This window comes from Bos javanicus, chromosome 5 (assembly GCF_032452875.1).
Source record: "Bos javanicus breed banteng chromosome 5, ARS-OSU_banteng_1.0, whole genome shotgun sequence".
Classification (NCBI taxonomy): domain Eukaryota; kingdom Metazoa; phylum Chordata; class Mammalia; order Artiodactyla; family Bovidae; genus Bos; species Bos javanicus.
This window is the reverse complement of record NC_083872.1, coordinates 77,685,983-77,698,910: the sequence shown is the minus strand read 5'-3', so window position 1 is coordinate 77,698,910 and position 12,928 is coordinate 77,685,983.

The window sequence follows — 12,928 nt, the reverse complement described above, 5'->3', positions numbered from 1 at the left end:
TGATGCTTTTGAACTGTGGTGTTGGAGAAGACTCTTGAGAGTCCCTTGGACTGCAAGGAGATCCAACCCAGTCCATTCTGAAGGAGATCAGCCCTGGGATTTCTTTGGAAGGAATGATGCTAAAGCTGAAACTCCAGTACTTTGGCCATCTCATTCGAAGAGTTGACTCATTGGAAAAGACTCAGATGCTGGGAGGGATTGGGGGCAGAAGGAGAAGGGGACGACAGAGGATGAGATGGCTGGATGGCATCACTGACTCGATGGCCGTGAGTCTGAGTGAACTCCGGGAGTTGGTGATGGACAGGGAGGCCTGGCGTGCTGCGATTCATGGGGTCGCAAAGAGTCGGACACGACTGAGCGACTGATCTGATCTGAAGTGGGGCACAGCTTTGGCATCTGAGTGCTCAGTCGTGTCAGACTCGTTACAACCCCCATTAACTGTAGCCCGCCAATCTCCTCTGTCCGTGGAATTGGAATGGGTTGCCATGTTCTCCTCCAGGGGGTCCTCCAGACCCAGGGATGGAACCCGCTTTTGCTGCATTGCAGGCAGATTCTTTACCACTGAGCCATATGAAATTCAAATTAGTAATCACATTGCCACAGTAATAACCAGGTGCTATCAGTCCTCTCTGGGCTAGGAATGGGCCTCTCACTGGCAGCTGGCTGGCAGGGATCCAAGTCCAAAACTGCCGCTTATTTTTTTAAATTTTTATTTATTTATTATTTTTGGCTGCATTGAGTCTTTGTTGCTGTGTATGGTGTTTCTCTGGGGATTCCCAGGTGGCTTAGTGGTAGAGTCTGCCTGCTGATGCAGGAAACGCCAGTTTGACTCCTGAGTCAGGAAGATTCCCTGGAAGAAGAAATGGCATCCCACTCCAGCTTTCTTGCCTGGAAAATCCCACGGACAGAGGAGCCTGATGGGCTGAAGTCCACGGGGTTGTAGAGTGGGACATGACTAAGCAACTGAACACAGAGCACAGGGGCTTTCTCTAGTTGCTGCAAGTAGGCGCTACACTTCGTTATGGCACGAGGGTTTCTCACTGCGATGGCTTCTCTTGTTGCAGAGCTCTAGAGCTGCCAGGCTTCATTAGTTGCAGGAGCGGGGCACAGTAGTTGGTACTTGGTCTCTACAGTATCTGTGGCGTGTGGCCTTAGCTGCTTTGTGGCATGTGGTTCTGAACCTGTGTCCCCTGCTCTGTCAGGTGGACTCTTAAACACGGCCAACAGGGAATTCCCAAACTTCATTTTAGCGTCTTATTTCTGGGACCACTTTCAATGTTAACTCTTAAATCGAGTTACCTGGGAAAGAGACTCCAATGGGAGATTTATGTGCATAATTACTGGGAACAACATCTGTACTGGAAAGATGGAAGCAGAGGGAGAAGCTGACTTGTGAACACATTGCCATGGAGGCCACAGGCAATCCCCATAGGGGCTCTGGATCTGGGGTTTCCTTTCAGTGTCAACCTGAATATAGGCAAGGGGGCGTGTTTTTGTACCCTGTTTTTGACCATTCCTTAAAGGTGGGATGCCCCTGGGCAAACCTTTGGCAGAGAGTGAGATGCAGAAGAGGACTCAGATATGAGCCATCAGCAACCGATACTCTCAGCAGCTGGGAGATGAAATGCCTTGCTCCTGATACAGGCATGTGGCCATGCTCCAAACCGTTCTTAGAGGACCTTTTGCAGTTCTTAATGTTATAAAGTCATTTAACAAAATGATATCTTATTTTTAAAAATTTGTTTATGTATGTATGTAATTATCAGTGAAGTGAGTTTCATGAGAAATTTCAAATTTCATGAGAAATTTTAAAGAGTAATTTTGATAGGGTTTCATCAGGCTATGTAACATAACCCCAAATCCCATAATTTTCTTCCCCAAAGCACATAAACTGAATGTTTCTATTTAATATTAGCAAGGGCCAAATTGAATCTTGATAATGAAAATGAAGACACAGCAATATTTTCCTCAAGAAAATGAACATTTGAAGAGAAAAACATTTCTTTAAAAAAAGTTTATTTGGAAAAGCCAGTCTAGGTTTTGTATCTATACATTCATTCTGTCAATTACAGTGATATTTTAAAGTGCATTGAATCATTGAATGTCTATCATTATCTTTCTGCCTCAGTTTAAAAGATACCAGGTTCAAAAAATATTTGCAGTTCCATCTGGTGCTGAAGAAAACAAGCAGAGTGTGTTCTAGCTTTCATGTTGTTATTCAACATATCTTAATATTTGCCATCATAACCAATTTTGCTACATTCTTATTTCATACCACTTTGATCAGGGATATATATTTCAGTATGTGTAGCAGGACATTTTCCTGAGCACATGTCATAGTATATTTTTAGAATTTTTAGTACCTAACACACAGGAAGATTTGAACATTTTCAAAGGAGTGTCTTTCATTCTTGAGGTTTCTGGTTAATATGAAAGATTTGAACATTTTCAAAGGAGTGTCTTTCATTTTTGAGGTTTCTGGTTAATATGACTTTTACAGGTATGTTAGTAATTTTATATGAGGAAGTATGACTTCATGTTATGGTTAAATTAGTCACTTAAGAAATCATACTTCTTTGAGAACTATGTTCCTGTTTCACCTTACTTGATGACATGCTTAAAGGAGAACTTTTGTAGATGGTGAGAAACAGAAAAATCTTATTGGAGGTTAGAATTTATTATCTAATTTATTATTGGGCCTTTATAGATTTGAGTTTTGTATTTTTAAATTTAGTTGTGTTTTATGAACATGTAGTGAAATCTGGTACAGAAGGTAGTATCAGAACAAGTCCATTGAGACTTGACAGTGGCTCAATGACAGCAAGTTATTTCCTTTTATAATTTGTCTTGGTGTAATAGGAAAAGTGAAACTTTGTCCAAAGATGGAAGCAATTGAGGAAGGTGGGACTTTTTAGTCTTTGGAATTATATACATGACTAAAGTTTTATGAAACTGGAACTTGAGCTTGGGATAAGTAAAGGTGCACAAGTTATTTCTTGCCGTTTTTATTAGTTTTGAAAGTGAACGAACAGTGTTAAAAAAATATTTTAGAAAATATGGTTTATCTCAACTGTGGTAACTTTAGGTTAGCTGACTTTGGATTAGTGGGACATCTATTTCACAATTACTCTTTCCTGAAACAAAATGCCATATAAATATTCATTTTGAAAGAATCTTTGTTTTATATGGTTTGATTTAAAAAATGTAAACAATTATAAATATAAGAGCATTTAAAAAACACAGAAATAATACAGATTAATCATGTTTAACTAGTCTCTCACAAGTTATGCCCACAGTTTAAAGTTAGGCATGCATGCGTGCTAAGTCACTTCAGTTGTGTTTGACTCTTTGCTGTGGACTATAGCCCACCAGGCACCTCTGTCCAGGGGATTCTCCAGGCAAGAATACTGGAATGGGTTGAGATCCCTCCTCCTGAGGATCTTTCTGACTTAGGGATTGAACCCATGTCTCTTAGGTCTCCTGCATTGGCAGGTGCATTACCACTAGTGCCACTAACTGTAAGGGGAAGCCCTTAAAGTTAGGCAGTCCTACACAATTCTGAAGTGTATGTCTGGAGCATGGTGCAAATTACAGCAGGGACCTGCTTGGGGCTGAAATATGAACTAATCCAGAGGTTACAGGAAAATGATGGCAGAAAGGAGTCTGAGAGTTCTGGTCATTAAAATCACTATAAAATGTTGTTCTTATTTGTGTTTCCATTTTTCTCCTGGAGACTAGAAGTATAGGTTTGTTCTGGAACATACGTGGTAACACAGGATGCAAAGCAGTGATTAGGAATAAGAAATAGAAATTGTAAAGTATTTGGTGATGGTCTTCCTTCCAAATAAATTATTTCCATGGTATTTCTAATTAATGAATCAATCTGCCTCATCATTTCATCCTTTCTCATGGCTTCACTGTTGCTAATCTTGAAACACCATAAATCCTAAAGAACCCTCCTGCTCTGTCCACCCTTACCTACACGCCAATCCTTCACCTTTCATTCCAAATGCATTCCTTCCACAAAGTTTCTTTGCATTAGTGGGATAAGAGAAAGATGTTTTTACTATCCAAGTTTCCATGTCTCTTAAAATATATTAAAATGTGAAATTAATAATGCTCATTGTCCTCACAAAAAGGCCATTAAACTTAATTAAAAGTACAAATTTATGTAGGTCAAGTGCCTTGAAAGCTAGTCTATATCCTTTTATTGAAGTAGCTCTGATGCTTTTTGAATTGGTGGTTGTCTTAACATCCAAACATTTTCCAGAAGAGATTAGTTTCTTTACGCTGTTCATTGAAGAAGGATGTTAGACCAAAAACCAAAACCGAAGAACCTGTTACTGAATGTGAAGTTTCTTTCTGTACTTGAGTTTAAAGAAGGACACAAACAACTGTTCATTCTTTGTTTTATGCTACTTTTGTAGTCAGTGGATTAACCTGTAGGACTTACAGTTGCTCTAACTATATGCACCTGGTCCCATACCAATGTGGCTGGATAGTATTTTGAGATATTTATGTTGGTTTTTTTTTAATCCTTCATTTTCCACTTTCCATTTTATCCATTTAACCTGATAGAAGTTTGTGTGTGTTAGTACCTGGGGAAGTCAGGGAGGAATGCAAAATAAATCTGGAATTTTTGTGGCTTTTATTTCCAAAAGTCAGAAACCTAGAGATAGGCTATTGTTTAAGGAAATAAACTTAGAGAAACAGATAGGAATCTTCATATTAAGGAGGGCCTCCATCCTGGGTGGGAGAGCCCAGCTGGTTGGCCCTGTTTGCAAGAGGAACTGTGCATTTCTTCTTGACCTCAAAGAGATGGTCTTGATGTACCTTCAGGCCTGAGGTTCCTGGCAGGGTAGTGCCTTAGCACTGACTGGACGCCTCAGAGAGCCACTGTGGGCTTGGCCAACAAGGTTGGCTAGCGTGATCAGAATAGTAATAAATTATCATCTCCTGGGAATCATGAAGGATGATCAAATTTTGACAAAAACCTGGAAGGAGGAAGAAGGGAGCCAGTGATGATGGAAAAGCAATTTCCCACTATTTTAATGGGTTAAGGACTAAGAAGTTAGTTCATTCACTTAATACATTTTTATTAAAAGTACTCACTGTTCTAATGGCTTAGACACATTTGTGAACCAAAGGAGGTTCCCTGCTCTAATGGAGATAAAATGCTTATGGAGTTACATTTCTCTGAGCAGTGCTTTTCTTCAGCAACATCCTTTATCTGACCCAGAATCCTTTTCCAGCTATGAATCTTGGAGCACAGAGGGATAGAGAATGTTGTCGTTGTTGTTTGTTGTGTCCAACTCTTTGCGACCCCCATGGACAATAGCATGCCAGGCTCCTTTGTCCTCCACTAAGGAGAGGGACTGACTGCCAGGTTGTTTCAGGAGCATTTGGGTTAGGATGCGGCTGCGAGAGAGAAGCATTATGGATAATATGACAGGAGAAGGACATCCCCGGTGGAAGATTGGTGATAAAAGGCATAGTGTTAAAGGGACTTGCGGCTGACGAATTCAAACTTTTCTTCCCCTTTTGATCTGCAATGATGTCTTCCTTCACAATTGCTGCACTAAATTTTTTTCCCCCAGGAAACTCTTTCCCCACCACCCTTCTTTTCTGCTGTGAGTTTGGTGGTAGCTGGTGCTATCACCAAATGTTCACATCAATATTTTGCTTCTTCAGGCTTGATTAGCAAGCCATCAGTTCAGTTCAATTCAGTTCAGTTGCTCAATTGTGTCCGATTCTTTGTGACCCCATGAATTGCAGCACGCCAGGCCTCCCTGTCCATCACCAACTTCCAGAGTTCACTCAAACTCACGTCCATCAAGTTGGTGATGCCCTCCAGCCATCACATCCTTTGTCGTCCCCTTTTCCTCCTGCCCCCAATCTCTCCCAGCATCAGAGTCTTTTCCAGTGAGTCAACTCTTCGCATGAGGTGGCCATAGGAGCTGCTTATTTGTTTGACAATGTGGTGAGCAAAATGAGTTTGGCTCCTAGAAACGGAATCTTGGAGATACCAGTTGTGATTGTATTTTGATGAGCTTATGCAAAAAAGAAAGTCTTCAGGCAAGATAATTTTAGAATTTTCCTGTTTCTCAGTTTACCTTAGTAATTTTCTGATCTCTCCTACATAGTGTACAAATGAGTAAAATCAACTCATCATTGTCTTTCCATCATGATCAACTGAATTTTTTTCTCCATTGGAGAAGGAGTAAAACAATAAGCAATCAGTCTACATTTTGTAGAGCATTTGCATTTTGATTCAATCTATTGTTTGTTTGTTTGTTTTATTTTCAGAGTCTTCAGTATGGTATAGGCTTTATTGCTTCTATTGTAAGCATTATGGTCAATTACCTAATGAGAAGCAAGACTGGAAACATTTTCTAACTATTCTATAATGAGGGCAAATATTTTACATTTACTTGCCTCAAACAGAAAAGTTAAACATCACTTCCTTCATGCTCACAACTACAACAAAATGTGGTTCTAATTTGTAGTACAGGGACTAGGAGTCATAGACTTGGGTAGTAGTCTCACTACCCAATCTCCACTAGTTGTATTCCTTAGGTAAACCACTTAGCACTATGTGCCATAGTGTCATCATTTTACAGATAAAGGGACTGGATTAGGTTATCACTAAAATTCCATTCAGCTCTAAAATTCTGAGAGACCTTTTTAGATTAGATTAGTTAAAGTTCTCATTTACTATTTCTAAATTTTATTTTCATTATTTAAGCTGCTTCGCTAAAGAGGAGATTCATCTGTCTTCTTTCTTACTGGTTTACTTCAGTGATAGAAGCCAGTTTAAGTCAATGTGAGTGCATTCATGCTTAGTCGCTAAATCGTGTCTGACTCTTTATGATGGCATGGACTATAGCCCACCAGTCTCCTCTGTCCATGGGATTTCCCAGGTAAGAATACTGGAGTGCATTGCCATTTCTTTCTCCAGGGGATCTTCTGACCTAGAGGATCAAATTCATATCTCCTGCATTGCAGGTGGATTCTTTAGCACTGAGCCACCTGGGAAACCCCCTACATAGCTGTAATTAGAGTCTAACTGTTTTATAATAACATTTGAAAAATGAAGATTTATGAAGGGACAGTTAACCAATGAAACATGAATCACATTTGCAAAAATGTTTAGTTTTAGTATCCAGTGATCTCATTCAGAGCTGTCCATGACTGACAGACCAAACTGGAAGGGTCTTACTAACAGACAATGAGCAAATGAGAATGACTCCTCTATATGGTCAGAGCTGTTTTCCCTGAAAACAGAGGAAATGTTAGGTACCCAGGCCTCTCTTCCCATTATGCATTTTATGAAACTTTACTCCAAGCATGGAGTTTAAGGAAGATTTAAGGTAGTGGGAATCAGGGACACTTTGATTGGTATCAGACTGTGACCAAATACATATACATTGAGACACCTACCCTGTGAACTCTATATTTATTTTATACTATGCACTTGAGAATGCACCCTGTAAGTAGGTGACCGTAAGCCTCAGTTTAGAGACCTCTTGTCTCAGCTTAATTCTGTCTCTCTTTCCTTCCAACATTTTTTTTTTTTGACATACAATTGAGGAGGTATTACATATAGCTGTGAAAGAAGAGAAGTGAAAAACAAAAGAGAAAATGAAAGATATACCCATTTGAATGCAGAGTTCCAAAGAATAGCAAGGGGAGATAAGAAAGCCTTCCTTAGCAATCAATGCAAAGAAATAAAGGAAAACAACAGAATGGAAAAGAACAGAGATCTCTTCAAGAAAATTAGAGATACCAAGGGAACATTTCATGCAAAGATGGGCTCAATAAAGGACAGAAATGGTATGGACCTAACAGAAGCAGAAGATATTAAGAAGAGGTGGCAAGTATATATAGAAGAACTGTACAAAACGATCTTCACAACCCATATGTTCACGATGGTGTGATCACTCACCTAGAGCCAGACATCCTGGAATATGAAGTCAAGTGGGCCTTGGGAAGCATCACTACAAACAAAGCTAGTGGAGGTGATGGAATTCCAGCCGAGCTATTTCAAATCCTAAAAGATGATGCGGTAAAAGTGCTGCACTCAATGTGTCAGCAAATTTGGAAAACTCAGCAGTGGCCACAGAACTGGAAAAGGTAAATTTTCATTCCAATCCCAAAGAAAGTCAATGCCAAAGAATGTTCAAACTACTGCACAATTGCACTCATCTCACACGCTAGTAAAGTGATGCTCAAAATTCTCCAAGTCAGGCTTCAGCAATATGTGAACCATGAACTTCCAGATGTTCAAGCTGGTTTTAGAAATGGCAGAGGAACCAGAGATCAAATTGCCAACATCCGCTGGATCATCAGAAAAGCAAGAGAGTTCCAGAAAAACATGTTTCTGTTTTATTGACTATGCCAAAGCCTTTGACTGTGTGGATCACAATAAACTGTGGAAAATTCTGAAAGAGATGGGAATACCAGACCAACTGACCTGCCTCTTGAGAAACCTGTATGCAGGTCAGGAAGCAACAGTTAGAACTGGACATGAAACAACAGACTGGTTCCAAATAGGAAAAGGAGTATGTCAAGGCTGTATATTGTCCCCCTGCTTATTTAACTTATTATTATTATTTTTTAAATTTTATTTTATTTTTAAACTTTACAATATTGTATTAGTTTTGCCAAATATCAAAATGAATCCACCACAGGTATACCTGTGTTCCCCATCCTGAACCCTCCTCCCTCCTCCCTCCCCATATCCTCCCTCTGGGTCATCCCAGTGCACCAGCCCCAAGCATCCAGTATCGTGCAACGAACCTGGACTGGCGCCTCGTTTCATACATGATATTATACATGTTTCAATGCCATTCTCCCAAATCTCCTCACCCTCTCCCTCTCCCACAGAGTCCATAAGACTGATCTATACATCAGTGTCTCTTTTGCTGTCTCGTACACAGGGTTATTGTTACCGTCTTTCTAAATTCCATATATATGCGTTAGTATACTGTATTGGTGTTTTTCCTTCTGGCTTACTTCACTCTGTATAATAGGCTCCAGTTTCATCCACCTCATTAGAACTGATTCAAATGAATTCTTTTTAATGGCTGAGTAATACTCCATTGTGTATATGTACCACAGCTTTCTTATCCATTCATCTGCTGATGGGCATCTAGGTTGCTTCCATGTCCTGGCTATTATAAACAGTGCTGCGATGAACATTGGGGTACATGTGTCTCTTTCCCTTCTGGTTTCCTCAGTGTGTATGCCCAGCAGTGGGATTGCTGGATCATGAGGCAGTTCTATTTCCAGTTTTTTAAGGAATCTCCACACTGTTCTCCATAGTGGCTGTACTAGTTTGCATTCCCACCAACAGTGTAAGAGAGTTCCCTTTTCTCCACACCCTCCCCAGCATTTATTGCTTGTAGACTTTTGGATTGCAGCCATTCTGACTGGTGTGAAATGGTACCTCATAATGGTTTTGATTTGCATTTCTCTGATAATGGGTGATGTTGAGCATTTTTCATGTGTTTGTTAGCCATCTGTATGTCTTCTTTGGAGAAATGTCTATTTAGTTCTTTGGTCCATTTTTTGATTGGGTCATTTATTTTTCTGGAGTTGAGCTGTAAGAGTTGCTTTTATATTTTTGAGATTAGTTGTTTGTCAGTTGCTTCATTTGCTATTATTTTCTCCCATTCTGAAGGCTGCCTTTTCACCTTGCTAATAGTTTCCTTTGTTGTGCAAAAGCTTTTAAGTTTAATTAGGTCCCATTTGTTTATTTTTGCTTTTATTTCCAATATTCTGGGAGGTGAGTCATAGAGGATCCTGCTGTGATGTATGTCGGAGAGTGTTTTGCCTATGCTCTCCTCTAGGAGTTTTATAGTTTCTGGTCTGACGTTTAGATCTTTAATCCATTTTGAGTTTATTTTTGTGTATGGTGTTAGAAAGTGTTCTAGTTTGATTCTTTTACAAGTGGTTGACCAGTTTTCCCAGCACCACTTGTTAAAGAGATTGTCTTTAATCCATTGTATATTCCCCTGCTTATTTAACTTATATGCAGAGTATGTTATGAGAAATGCGGGGCTGGAAGAAGCACAGCTGGGCTCAAGATTTCTGGGAGAAATATCAATAACCTCAGATATGCAGATGACACCACCCTTATGGCAAAAAGTGAAGAAGAGCTAAAGAGCCTCTTGATGAAAGTGAAAGAGGACAGTGAAAAAGTTTGCTTAAAGCTCAACATTCAGAAAACTAAGATCATGGCATCTGGTCCCATCACTTCATGGCAAATAGATGGGGAAACAGTGGCTGACTTTATTTTTCTGGGCTCCAAAATCACTGCAGATGGTGATTGCAGCCATGAAATTAAAAGATGCTTGCTCCTTGGAAGGAAAGTTATGACCAACCTAGACAGCATATTAAAAAGCAGAGACATTACTTTGCCAACAAAGGACTGTCTAGTCAAGGCTATGGTTTTTCCAGTAGTCATGTATGGATGTGAGAGTTGGACTATAAAGAAAGCTGAGTGCCGAAGAACTGATGCTTTTGAACTGTGGTGTTGGAGAAGACTCTTGAGAGTCCCTTGGACTGCAAGGAGATCCAACCAGTCCCTTCTAAAGGAGATCAGTCCTGGGTGTTCATTGGAAGGACTGATGCTGACGCTGAAACTCCAAACTTTGGCCACCTGATGGGAAGAACTACCTCATTAGAAATGACCCTGATGCTGGGAAAGATTGAAGGCGGGAGGAGAATGGACAACAGAGGATGAGATGGTTGGATGGCATCACTGACTCAATGGACATGAGTTTGGGGAAACTCCAGGAGTTGGTGATGGACAGGGAGTCCTGGCTTTCTACAGTTCATGGGGTTACAAAGAATTGGACATGACAGTGACTGAACTGAACTGACCTATAACATTATGTTAGTTCCTGGTGCACAGCATAGTTATTCAATAACTGTGTACTATTCATAGTCTGTACAGAAATGAAAGAAATGGTAGGACAGAAATGGTATGGACCTAACAGAAGCAGAAGATATTAAGAAGAGGTGGCAAGAATACACAGAAGAACTGTACAAAAAGATCTTCACGACCCAGATAATCATGATGGTGTGATCACTCACCTAGAGCCAGACATCCTGGAATGTGAAGTCAAGTGGGCCTTAGAAAGCACCACTACAAAAAAGCTAGTGGAGGTGATCGAATTCCAGTTGAGCTATTTCAAATCCTGAAAGATGATAGTGTGAAGTGCTGCATTCAGAATGTCAGCAAATTTGGAAAACTCAGCAGTGGCCACAGGACTGGAAAAGGTCAGTTTTCATTCCAATCCCAAAGAAAGGCAATGCCAAAGAATGCTCAAACTCCCGCACAATTGCCCTCATCTCACACACTAGTAAAGTAATGCTCAAAATTCTCCAAGCCAGGCTTCAGCAATATGTGAACCGTGAACTTCCAGATGTTCAAGCTGATTTTAGAAAAGGCAGAGGAACCAGAGATCAAATTGCCAACATCCGCTGGATCATGGAAAAAGCAAGAGAGTTCCAGAAAAACATCTATTTCTGCTTTATTGACTCTGCCAAAGCCTTTGACTGTGTGGATCACAATAAACTGTGGAAAATTCTGAAAGAGATGGTAATACCAGACCACCTGACCTGCCTCTTGAGAAATCTTTATGCAGGTCAGGAAGCAACAGTTAGAACTGGACATGGAACAACAGACTAGTTCCAAATAGGAAAAGGAGTACGTCAAGTCTGTATATTGTCAACCTGCTTATTTAACTTATATGCAGAGTACATCATGAGAAACGCTGGGCTGAAAGAAGCACAAGCTGGAATCAAGATTGCTGGGAGAAATATCAGTAACCTCAGATATGCAGATGACACCACCCTTATGGCAGAAAGTGAAGGGGAACTAAAAAGCTTCTTGATGAAAGTGAAACAGGAGAGTGAAAAAGTTGGCTTCAAATCAACATTCAGAAAAATGAAGATCATGGCATCTGGTCCCATCACTTCATGGGAAATAGATGGGGAAACAGTGGAAACAGTGTCAGACTGTATTTTTTGGGGGTCCAAAATCACGGCAGATGGTGACTGCAGCCATGAAATTAAAAGACGCTTCCTCCTTGGAAGGAAAATTATGACCAACCTAGATAGCATATTCAAAAGCAGAGACATTACTTTGCCAACAAAGGTTCGTCTAGTCAAGGCTATGGTTTTTCCTGTGGTCATGTATGGATGTGAGAGTTGGACTGTGAAGAAGGCTGAGCGCTGAAGAATTGACGCTTTTGAACTGTGGTGTTGGAGAAGACTCTTGAGAGTCCCTTGGACTGCAAGGAGATCCAACCAGTCCATTCTGAAGGAGATCAGCCCTGGGATTTCTTTGGAAGGAATGATGCTAAAGCTGAAACTCCAGTACTTTGTCCACTTCATGAGAAGAGTTGACTCATTGGCAAAGACTCTGATGCTGGGAGGGATTGGGGGCAGGAGAAGAACGGGACGACAGAGGATGAGATGGCTGGATGGCATCATTGACTCGACGGATGTGAATCTGAGTGAACTCCGGGAGTTGGTGATGGACAGGGAGGCCTGGCGTGCTGCGATTCATGGGGTCGCAAAGAGTCGGACACGACTGAGAAACTGAACTGAACTGAACTGAACTGATTCATAGTCCGTACATTCAAAATGATCACCACAATAAGTATAGTTACCGTTTCTCACCAACAAAGTTATTACAACGTTATTGACTATAATTCCCAAACTGTACATTTCATCCCTGTAACTCATTTATTTTGTAACTGGAATTTTGCTCCTCTTAATCTCCCCCACATTATTTCACTCTTCCTCCACTCGCCTCTCCTCTTGCTAACTACCTGTTTGTTCTCTGTATATATGAGTCTGTTTCTGTTTGTTATATTTGTTCTCTTGTTTTTTAGATTCCACATAAGGTGAAATC